This window comes from Cupressus sempervirens, chromosome 10 (genome assembly GCF_028749045.1).
Source record: "Cupressus sempervirens isolate cs-2001-9-10 chromosome 10, ASM2874904v1, whole genome shotgun sequence".
In the NCBI taxonomy this organism is placed as follows: domain Eukaryota; kingdom Viridiplantae; phylum Streptophyta; class Pinopsida; order Cupressales; family Cupressaceae; genus Cupressus; species Cupressus sempervirens.
Window position 1 is genome coordinate 843966112 of NC_143127.1, and position 12857 is coordinate 843978968.

General features: G+C 35.7%; 1 pseudogene; it reads left to right on the forward strand.

Moving 5' to 3' along the window:
- Window positions 1-4629: 4629 nt before the first annotated feature.
- On the forward strand, window positions 4630-12414 carry LOC149536621 (pre-mRNA-splicing factor ATP-dependent RNA helicase DEAH1 pseudogene; annotated as a pseudogene).
- Window positions 12415-12857: the final 443 nt, after the last annotated feature.

Sequence of the window (12857 nt, forward strand, 5' to 3'; positions counted from 1 at the left end):
GGAGATCAGATTGTTTTGATTGCTAAATGTTGTTTCTACCATTAAAGATGGCAAAAAGTTTACTTTACTTCCTTTGAAGGATGAAGGAATGAAAGCTAAGAACCTAAATATGAGGACTTACACCTTAGGAGATCAGATTGTTTTGGATTAGAAGGTGATAGATCTACAATAAGTGGTTGAAAAGGTTTTTGAGGTCGTAAAATAGCTAAAGGATTTGATGAAATGATGTGAACTAGTGAACTTGAGGATCGGTGATAATCGGATAGTGTTCCAATAGGTTACCAAAGGAATAGTGGTATCAGATGAGTAGGAGAATCATATGAATGTATTGAAGGTTGGTATGTTAGATTTAGAATAACAGAAGATGAAGTTGATATTAGTTGATAGTTGCAATAATAATAGGGGTGAAGATGAATGGATTAGTAAGATTGGACAAATTAGAGGTTATAAAGTCTATAGTAGTGGGATACCTAGTGATAAAGGTTATTCTACTAGAGAATGAGCCTGGAATTCATATTTTGAATCCTATACAATATTCATAAGTTCCTTTTATGTAACATTTTATTTCACCTGGGGTGTCTGATGTAAGAGCATCCTTTGGTTGTTGGAAATCTCGCATCAACAAAATATATTTCTTTTTTGTTTGTTTGTTTATTGTTCATTTCGAAAATGTTCCTATTGTTTTAGTGTGTGATCAATCTTGTTGGTTCATTTTCTAGTATAATACTTACAGCATGGCCTTGGCATCATGGAGATCCCAAATGTAGCTTCACATTTTGTTATGATGATTCCAGATGAAGTTATCTTAAGATTGCTTTGGTTTTGTGATGCCTTTCTTGTTATAATCGTCAAGGTGGGGAGTTGCACCTTGCAATGAAGATTCATGACATGTAATGGATAATGGTGTGTGTTTTATGTTGTAACATCTTTCATCAACTCTCTTGTATGTTTGTACGGCATGATGTATTCATTTGGGGATGTTCTTATGATTTGGGTCTAGACCTATATATTTTCATTATCTTGTAAGTTAAAAATTGGATAGGTCAACTTGTGGTTGGTGATCTTGTATATAAGTAGGGTAGTGATTCCAGTTTAGGTGGTGCAAGAAGCGGCAAGTGTGCTACATGAGTAGGAGGTAGAATATATTCAGGAAGCAACTATGATACTTTGGTCTACTTGTGCTTTCAAGATTTTGGGGAATGATTAGTTGAGAACCTCTAGCAACTATATAATGACAATGACAATGTACTATTTGCATTTGTAGACCAACTTGATGATAATTTAGTGATGTTTCTTGCAATTGTGTTCAATACTTGTTAGTTTGTTTAGGCATTTTTGGTGTTGTATGGTTAGACATCTCCTTTGGGGATCCTCTATCCTTAATTATGTAAATGGTTATACTCTTATTCTATGATATTTTTGTTGGACTAACTACCAACGTTCCCCTTCAAGATTTGTGACATGTTTGAACTGCCTACTATGTTCTATAATCTAGTGGTTGTACCAAGAATTGACAAGTTGATATTTTGGTGTAACAACAACCCTAGCTTGTAACAAGTGGTATCAAAGCTTGGTCACGAGTTTGAATCTCCTCTAGGGAATGTTGAGGGGGGATTGTTTGACTAACTCTCAATGTTCCCCTTCAGGATTTGTGACATGGATTAATCACCTCTTATGTTCTATAAGTGTAGTGGTTGTATCAAGCATTGAGAGATCAATCTTTTGATGCAATTACAACTCTAGGTTGTATTACTTTCCTTCTCTTGAATGAGGCATTTCCTACAATTTGTCAATATGACTGAGAATAAATTCATTTAAATTTGTATTATTCAAAATCTTTCGCTTTCTAGGGAAGAATGTGTTGATCTAAGTAAGTATTTTTTTTCAAAAAAAAAGGAAAAATATTAAATGCAAAACGATAAACATAATATTCATGATTCACAATATTTGACATGTTTTCTTAGATATAAATATAACTCATTATATATCAACAATCACACTTGATATACAATGGTTTGCTAAAAGTGGGGATAAGAAAATAGAGATAAGGGATTTTGATAAAGATAGAGGTGGAGGAGAAGGATCTTAAGAGAATGAAGAAGATATATTGGCTATGATAGCGAGCGTGCGAGTGGGAGTGCATCCATGCACACGCACAAGCAAGCAAGCGAGCATGCATGTGTGCGTGAGTGCGAGCAATCGTGCAAGCATTCGTGTACGTGCGAGCATTCGAGCATGCAGGCAAGCGGGCAAGCGTCCGTGTGCACGGGCAAGCGGGCGTGCATGTGTGCATGCGTGTGTGTGGCCATGCGGTCGTGCAAACGTGTGGGCAATCGTGCATGCATGCAAAGAATTCATTTCTTTCAATTTCTTCAGTGTTGTCAGTATTAGATTACCTTAATAGTCTTCGATTAGACATTTATTTCTTAGCATTCTTGAAATGTCTTTCAAAGTTCCATAAAATTTAATTTGAACAATTTTTTGTTACCACAACATAATTAAGTCTATCAATTGCATCAATAGGGGCTAGGAAGCGAAAGATTATTATGTATTATTCACGCTTTCCCCTCATTTTTCTAATAAACATTATTATTGAAATTAACCACAAATATTTAGGACATTAAGAATAACTCATGTTTTATTATGATGTCATTTAATAAAATTTTAAAAATATATATATTCATAAAAGTTATACAACTAGAGCTTCCAATGAGGTGCAATTGTGTAGCTAATACTAGGGTTGTGGTGATGAACTATAAAGATTAAAATTCAACTCTTGTTGCACACATAAATGCTTACAAAGTTTTTATGAAGGTATTTGATTGACATTAATAATGCATCTACATCAACACACATTTACTTGTGTTACTTAAGATTTTGATTATTTCAAATGTTTGCAAATATAAATTTAGTCTTTGAGAACCCAAAAAGGTATAATGATGGTTTCACTACATTAAAAAATTTGCAATTAAAAATGACTTAATAAAGAGACCTCTCTTTAAATAAATTAAAGTGGCTATTTCAAAAATAAATAAATGAAATTAAAAAGATAAAATAAAACTTTAAATACATGATATTTTTTCAAAAGAAATATTTGAATTCATACTTTTAATTGAAGAAAGCAAGATTAATACTTCAAATTATTATAAATATAAATTAATATAAATAATACTTAAAATAAAATAAAATAAACAAGCATAAATAATAAAATAAGATCTCAACAATTTTACATCAATGTAGAATAATGCATGGGTAAATAAAAACAATTCTACAATGTTGAAAGAATAAGTTCAATATTATCTAAAACTGCCACATAAATCTTTAAAATTATGAATGCATGGCCTAACAACCTTAAAAACGTTCCCCTGGTTGAACTCACCGCACTCCTACCATTCTTAAAAGGCTCGCACTCACCATCGTCATATTTTAACAAAACCCATTGATAACTGACTACAAGTTTATCAGCTAAACTGAGACATTTACTAAACGCCTTGTGACAAGTTTCTTAGGGAACAGGTGTGAGACATTTGTAAATATAACTAAAATTATAAAATAGCTATTAAGTGTGTGTATATATATATATATATATATATATATATATAATCTTTTGTTTACAAATATAATTTGAATGCAAGACTTTTCATTTAATAATTATATTTAAATCAAAATATCAATTTTTTCTCACACCTATATTAAAAATAGATTGTATTTTTAACGATGAAAAGGTGCTTAACAGGAAAAGGGGGGAAAAGGTATGAAAAACTATAAATACATTATTCGTATTAATATTGAATAATAGATTTCAATATTATTTATTATTTTAAATAAAATTTTAAAATTATATAAATAAATTAATGCAATAAAAAATTTAATAAGCAAATTTTCTTCAATGTCTTTTAATTAATTTTAAATATATATATATATATATATATATATATATATATATATATATATATATATATATATATATATAAATATATATAAATTAACATCTATCTAAAAATATATAGATATTCAAATCTAACAATTCATATTAATATTATTTTTATTGAAAAGAAAATTATATTAATTTAGAACTTTATCTTCTAAATTTAGTGAATTTCCAAATTTTATAGTACAACATATTTTTAATTTTAATTAATTATAATGTTTTATCAACATTTTTAATGTTTTTAATTATACATGCCCAAAAAAAAAAGATTTTCTGTCCATAAACAATTTAGAATACTAGAAAATAATAATAACAAACTATAAATATAAATAGTATTGTCTGAAAAAATATTACTATTTAAAAGAAAATAAAAAATCCACTAAATAGATTGAAGATAAATAATAAAAATAATATTATCTTAAACTTTCTTAGTGTCTTGACTCTTGCCATCAAAAAGATGGTGTTTAAAATAATTCCTTAATTAGCGTATATTAACTGTTTACAGGTAGAAACTGAAAGTTTCCGAAGGTTGTCCACCGCAAATCGTGGTATAACTGGCAGATAAGTGGCGCTAACACGATTCGTTCTGCACTTTGCAATTTGAATATGCGTCATTTATAGCAAAAGAAAACGGACAAAAAAAAAAATCTAAAATTATAAAGAAACCTATCTTCTCTCCACAAACTTATATAATTGAATTTTTGCATTGTACGATTCATACTGCAATTTGCGATTTGAATGTGCGCAATTCAATAGGTACAGAGTTTGAGGACATCAGCAGAAGCGAGAGGAAGACAAATAGAAGAAGGACGTACTTGCAGAATTTTCAAGGTAGAAATCTACATCACAGCGATGAGGAACGATATAGAGGCAGCAAATCCGGGTATGGCAAAAGCGGCCAGGGAGCAAGATCAACAAGAAAGGTTTGAATTTGAAAGGAGACTCCGCGAGAAAGATGAAGCTGCCACAAGGAAGTTCATGCAACCAAAACTGAGCAGAAAACAAGAAGAGGCGGCAATCCAGCGATCTGAAGCTGAGAAGGAGAATGATCTTCTTACCGCTCTAAGGGAAATTTCTCGGCAGGAGTACTTGAAGGCGCGGGAACAGAAGAAACTTGATGAGCTGAGGGACGATTTGGTGGATGAAGAATACTTGTTTGAAGGAGAAAAGCTAACAACCAAAGAAGAACGGGAAATGAGATACAAAAGAACAGTTTATGAGCGGGCCAAGCAGCGGGCTAAGGACTTGGATAGCATCATTGAGTACCGCATGCCAGAAGCATATGATGAAGAAGGCAAGGTCAAGCAGAAGAAAAGATTTTCTGTAGTACATACTTCATTAAAAAAAAAAAAATTTGGGCAGTAGCCGACATGGTAGCCGACATATTATGGCCGACATATGGCTGACATGTTATAACCTTAAAGCGGTTTAATACTTGTATAAAAGGGCTTAGGATTGAGTATTTTTTCATATGTTGTGATACGAAATTGGTTCTTGCGGCGGTATTGAGCTGTAAGAGATTACGGATTGTAATCAGGTTGTAATCACTGGATTGTAATAAGATCGGACTTGCTGTTTGGTGAACGTAGCCCAGGGATTGGGTGAACCACGTTAAATCTTGGTGCCTTGTGTTCATTTTTTTTGTGTTTTATTATTTTCTGTTATTGGTTATATTTGCATGTAGTTTTTATTTCTGTCTGTGGTTTATCCTTACAAGTGGTATCAGAGCAATGTTGTCTTTCAGTTATCCTCTGCAAGAAAGTCTCACGGTTAAGTGGGAGTCTCACAGTGGAGTGGGAGCGATGGCAGATGAGGGTAAGTTGAGGGTTGACAGGTTTCATGGGCAGAACTTCTAGTTATGGAATATGCAAATGGAAGACTATTTATATCAGAAGAATTTATGGAAGCCGTTGGAAGGAAAAGCCAAGAATCAGGGAACTATGTCAGAGGCTGAATGGGATCTTTTGGACAGAAAGGCACTCGGAAGCATTCGGTTATGCTTGGCACCATCGGTGGCATTTAATATTACAAAAGCAAAGACGACAGAAGATTTGATGAAAACCCTAGCAACACTGTATGAAAAGCCCTCCGCTTCAAATAAAGTATTTCTCATTAAGCGTTTATTTAATATGAAAATGGCAGAAGGTGGATCTATTGCAGATCATTTAAATGAGTTTAATACTATTACTAGTCAATTATCTTCTGTGGTAATCAATTTTGATGAAGAAATTAGGGCTCTCTTGATTTTATGTTCTTTGCCTGAAAGCTGGAATGGCTTGGTAATGGCGGTGAGTAATTCTGTTCCTGGATCTAGTACCCTAAAATATGATGATGTGATCGGTGTTATTTTAAGTGAGGAAACTCGTAGAAAATCCTCAGGTGGATCTACATCAGGAAGTGCTTTAAATGCACAAAGCAGGGGCAGAACGACTAAAAGAAGAAGTAACTCTGAAAATCGTGAGAAATCAAGAGGAAAGTCAAAGGGGAGGAGGTCTCAATCGAGAGGACCAAATGATTGCTGGTACTGTGAGAAACCAGGGCACAAAAAGAAAGATTGCTGGAATCAAAAGAAAAATGAAGGAGATAAATCAAATGGAGACAAGGAGGCAAATGTGGTAAGTAACAAATCCGAAGAGGATGCTTTGCTTCTGTCTTTAGAGAGTGTTGATGATTCATGGGTTTTAGATTCTAGTGCTTCATTTCATGCTACACCTCATAGAGGTTATTTCATTGATTATGTCCAAGGGGATTTTGGGCTTGTTTATTTGGGGGATAATGAACCCTGTTAGATTGTTGGAAAGGGAAAAATTAAGATTAAGTTGCAGAATGGGAATCATTGGCTACTACATGAGGTAAGACATGTTCCAAAACTAAGTAAAAATTTAATTTCAGCAGGGCAACTCGGTGATGAGGGTTGTGTAGTTACTTTTAATGATAAAAATTGGAAGGTTTCAAAAGGTTCCCTTGTAGTAGCAAAAGGTGTGAAAGTAGGCACCTTATATCTTTGTACAGGTCATATTGTTCCTTCTACTTTGATTGTTTCAGAGAAAAATGAATATTCAGGAACAATTACTGCAGTTGAGCAGGGAGAACAAGTAGCTGCTGTAGATTCTGATACAGCGTTGTGGCACAATAGACTTGGGCACATGATGAGAAAGGTATGAAAGTACTTCATTCAAAGAAAGTTTTACCAGGTCTGAAATGTGTGAATATGGATTTCTGTGAAAGTTGTGTGTATGGAAAACAAAAGAGAGTGAGTTTTGTAAAGACTGGGAAGGAAAACAAAAAGGAAAAATTAGAGCTTGTGCATACAGATGTATGGGGACCGGCTCAGGTATCTTCCCTTGGTGGCTCTCATTATTATGTTACATTTATTGATGACGCAACTAGAAAAGTATGAGTTTATTTCCTTAGACAGAAATCTGATGTATTTCAAACTTTTAAGAAATGGAAATGCTTGGTTGAAAATGAGACTGGTAAGAAATTAAAATGTCTCAGATCTGATAATGGTGGTGAGTATTGCAGTCATGAATTTGAAGATTATTGCTCCACTAATGGTATTCGTAGACAAAAAACTGTTCCAAGGACTCCACAGGAAAATGGAGTGGCTGAATGCATGAACAAGACTATAATGGAGCCTGCAAGGAGCATGAGGTTGCATGCTGGGTTGCCCTTACACATGTGGGCGGAGGCTGTCAATACTGCAGTATATTTCGATTAATAGAGGTCCCTCTACTCCTTTGGGTTGTGGTATTCCAGAGGAAGCATGGACTGGTAAGAAAGTCAGTTATTTTTTTCTCAAGACCTTCGGTTGTGAAGCTTTTGCTCATATAGACTCTGAAAATAGAACCAAGCTAGAAGCTAAATCAAAGAAATGTGTCTTTGTTGGATATGGCATTAATGAATTTGGTTATAGGCTTTGGGATTTTGAAAATCTTAAAATTATTAGAAGTCGGGATGTCATATTCAATGAGAAAGTGTTGTACAAAGATCTGTTGCAGCAACATGAGAAGAAAGAAGATGATTATGTAGTGCTGGATGATACTCCAAAAGCTGATGTTCCAGCCATTCTTCATGATGTGCAACAACTGCAACAACAAATACCACACACACCAGTGAATGTTAGACGGTCAACAAGGCAAATTAGACCTCCACAAAGGTTTTCTCCCTCTTTGTATTCTATTTTACTTACTGATGCTGGTGAACCTAAAAGTTATGATGAAGTTGTGCAGGTGGATACTAAGATTCAGTGAGAGTCTGCAATGAAAGATGAAATGGACTCTTTGCTGAAAAATAAGACATGGAATTTGTGCAAGTTGCCTGCAGGTAAAAAGGCTTTACAGAATAAATGGGTTTACAGGTTGAAAGAAGAGGAAGGAGGTAAGAAAATATTTAAGGCCAAGTTAGTTGTAAAAGGATTTGCACAGAAAAAGGGAATTGATTTTGATGAGATATTTTCTCTTGTTAAAATGACTTCTATTCGTACTGTTTTAAGTCTTGTGGCTACTGAAGATTTGCATTTAGAGCAGATGGATGTTAAAACAGCCTTTCTTCATGGTGATTTGGATGAAGAAATATATATGGCTCAGCCACAGGGTTTTGAGGTCAAAGGTAAGGAGAACTTAGTGTGCAAATTGAAGAAAAGTTTATATGGCTTGAAGCAAGCACCTCGGCAATGGTATCTGAAATTTGATAGTTTTATGCATGAGCATGGATATAATAGGTGTCATTCAGATTACTGTGTTTATTTTAAGAGGTTGGATGATGATAGCTACATTATTTTATGTTTATATGTTGATGATATGCTTGTAGCTAGGTCTAACATGGATCATATTAAGGGGCTGAAACGCCAATTAGCACATGCATTTGCTATGAAGGATTTGGGGGCAGCAAAACAAATCCTTGGTATGAAGATTTGCAGAGATAGGAAGAACAGAACATTGACGCTATCTCAAGCTAGTTATGTTGAGAAGGTGTTGCAACGTTTCTCTGTGGAGAATGCTAAAGCTGTCAGCACACCTTTACCTGGTCATTTGAAATTGACTAAGGAGATGTGTCCCAAGACACAGGAAGAGGAGGATAAGATGTCCAAGGTACCCTATGCTTCAGCTATAGGAAGTTTGATGTATGCTATGGTATGCACTAGGCCAGATATTGCACATGCAGTGGGAGTCGTTAGCAGGTATATGAGTCATCCAGGATTTGAACATTGGAATGCTGTCAAGTGGATTCTCAGATATTTGAAAGGAACATCCAATAAGTGTTTACACTTTGGGGGCTCTACTACTGATTTACAGGGCTATGTTGACTCAGATTTGGCTGGGGATATTGATACCAGGCGGAGTACTACAGGTTATGTCTTTACTGTTGGTGGGGTAGTCGTGAGCTGGGTTTCTAGGTTACAGAAGATTAATGCTCTCTCCACTACAGAGGCAGAGTATGTTGCTGCTACAGAGGCAGCCAAAGAGATGATATGGCTTCAGTTCTTCTTGGAAGAATTGGGACATCCTCAGAAGGATAATTATTTGTTCACAGATAGTCGGAGTGCCATTCATCTTGCTAAGAATTCAGCTCTGCATTCTAAAACCAAACACATACAGTTGCGGTACCATTTCATTCGGTCAGTTTTGGAGGATGGACAGTTAAAGCTGGAGAAGATACATACCAATGACAATCCAGCAGATATGTTGACAAAGGTTGTAACAAGGGAGAAGTTGAACTCCTCTTCAGCTTCGGTTGGTCTTTTGGACTGAACATGAATAAAAGAATAATAGAGTCCAAGATGGTTTGATCCAGTGGGAGCCCCATGTGGTAGTGGTATTGCTACAGGATCAGTCTCCAAGTGGGAGATTGTTGTTTAGTGTGGAGCTTGATCAGTTCCCAAGTGAGAGATTGTTAGATTGTGGTGACTGATCAGGAAAGTACTGTACATACTTCATAAATAGTGGGGTTCAGGGCATCGCCCTGAAAAAAAAAAATTTGGGCAGTAGCCGACATGGTAGCCGACATATTATGGCCGACATATGGCTGACATGTTATAACCCTAAAGCGGTTTAATACCTGTATAAAAGGGCTTAGGGTTGGGATTTTTTCATATGTTGTGATACGAAATTGGTTCTTGCGGCGGTATTGAGCTATAAGGGATTACGGATTGTAATCAGATTGTAATCACTGGATTGTAATAAGATCGGACTTGCTATTTGGTAGACATAGCCCAGGGATTGGGTGAACCACGTTAAATCTTGGTGCCTTGTGTTCATTTCTGTGTGTTCTATTATTTTCTGTTATTGGTTATATTTGCATGTAGTTTTTATTTCTGTCTGTGGTTTATCCTAACAGGAACAACATCAGATTGGAAAGGCAACACTAAAATTTGGAGCAATGGATAAGATAAAACCTCAAGAGGACTATGAGTATGTCTTTGAAGACAAAACTGAGTTTATCAAGGAATCGGCACTTGATGCAGACAAGGCTGGGGGTAATGATTTGGAAAAGGATTTTAGGACAGAAACAATGTCACGCGAACTCCACGATGAAAGAAAGCTTCTGCCAATCTACGCTTACAGAGAAGCATTGATTCAGGCTGTAAATGATCACCAGGTTCTTATCATTGTTGGGGAGACTGGATCAGGGAAGACGACACAGATACCTCAGTACCTCCATGAAGCTGGGTATACAAAACGAGGGAAGATTGGATGTACGCAGCCAAGGTGGGTTGCAGCAATGAGTGTAGCTGCTCGAGTTGCAGAAGAAATGGGGGTTAAGCTCGGTCATGAGGTTGGTTATTCAATTCGGTTTGAAGACTGCACATCTGAAAAAACAATTCTTAAATACATGACGGATGGGATGCTGCTCCGGGAATTTTTCGGTGAACCTGATCTTGCAAGCTACAGTGTTATGATGGTTGATGAGGCCCATGAGAGAACTGTTTCTACAGATGTTCTATTTGGATTAATCAAGGATATTGCTCGTTTTCGTCCAGAGATAAAGCTTCTTATATCAAGTGCAACATTAGATGCGGAAAAGTTTAGTGAATACTTTGATATGGCCCCAATTTTCGAAATACCAGGGAGAAGATTTCCAGTTGAAAGTCATTTTACAAAAGCGCCTACAGCAGACTATTTGGAAGCTGCAATTGTGACTGTGTTACAAATACACGTAACAGAACAGTGGGGGGATGTTCTTGTATTTTTAACCGGGCAAGAAGAAATTGAAGAAGCTGAAGAAATCTTAAGACACAGGACTAGGGGTCTAGGCACAAAAATATCCGAAATGATCATATGCCCAATATATGCCAACCTCCCATCAGGTATGCAAGCAAAGATTTTTGAACCAACACCAGAAGGAGCACGCAAAGTTATACTGGCAACAAATATAGCAGAGACTTCTTTGACTGTAGATGGAATAAAGTATGTTATTGATACTGGATTTTGCAAACAGAAATCATATAATCCCCGTTCGGGAATGGAGTCACTAACTAAGATTCCAATCTCAAAGGCATCTGCCCTGCAGAGATTAGGTAGAGCAGGAAGAACAGAACCAGGTAAATGCTTTCATTTGTACACTTCTTGGTCATATCGAAATGAAATGTTGGAAAGTACAGTTCCAGAAATACAGCGGACAAATCTATCAAGTGTTATTCTTATGCTCAAAAGTTTAGGTATTAATGATCTTAAAACATTTGATTTCATGGACCCCCCACCAGCAGAAGCATTAATAAGAGCACTAGAGCAGCTTTATGCTCTTGGTGCCCTGAATGAAAAGGGTGAGTTAAAAAAATTAGGACGACGGATGGCAGAGTTTCCCCTAGATCCAATGCTATCTAAAATGATAGTTTCGTCAGATAAATACAAATGTTCAGAAGAGATCATCACGATTGTTGCCATGCTATCAGTGGGAAACTCAATATTTTATCGTCCAAAGGATAAGCAAGCACATGCAGATAATGCTAGGATGAAATTCCATACAGGAAATGTAGGAGATCATATTGCATTGCTAAAGGTGTACGATTCATGGAAGGAAACAAACTATTCAACACAGTGGTGCTATGAAAATTATATTCAGGCAAGGAGCATGAAGAGAGCACGTGACATACGAGATCAGTTAAAAAGTCTCTTAGAAAGGGTTGAAATAGAGTCTGCAAGCAATTTGAATGATTTAGATTCGATAAAAAAGTCAATAACATCGGGTTATTTTTATCATACTGCTAAGCTCCAAAAATATGGCTCATACCGCACAATTAAAAATCCACAAACTGGTCATATACATCCAAGTTCTGGCCTTTCTCAGGTGTTACCACGCTGGGTTGTTTACCATGAGCTAGTTTATACAACAAAGGCATACATGCGACAAGTAATTGAGGTCAAACCCGATTGGTTAGTTGAGATTGCTCCACACTACTACAAGTTAAAAGATGTTGAAGATGCCACATCTCAGAAACTACCCAAGGGTAAAGGCAAAGCAGTGATGGATAGGTTTTGATATTGAGGTGTTGCAATTCTGATTGGGTAACTGGTTTTAAAGAAAAGAGTTGATTCCTTTCCTCCATGCTTGGATTGACCTTCAGAATAGGAAAAATTCATCATTATTAAAATCATTTAGTTGGTTGTTGAATGTAAATAATTTGTAATTTAGACAATTTTGAGCTGCTGGTTTTCCTTTCTTCAGCCAGTTTCAGTTACCTCTTCATATAGATTATTTTGTTGATTCGAATGGAGGGTAAAATGCCCATGTCAAGTCTAATGATAGGGATTTCACCCTTTATAACCAGTTTTTAGTTGTTTTTATGCAACACGATGATATTCTCCTCTTATATATATTCAACAGAACCAACTGAATCTTCTAAATGCCTCTTCCACCTTCATTTTCTGATCCTGTTTAGCTTCAGACATTTTTACAGTTGAAAGAAAAATATGCTTAGATTCAA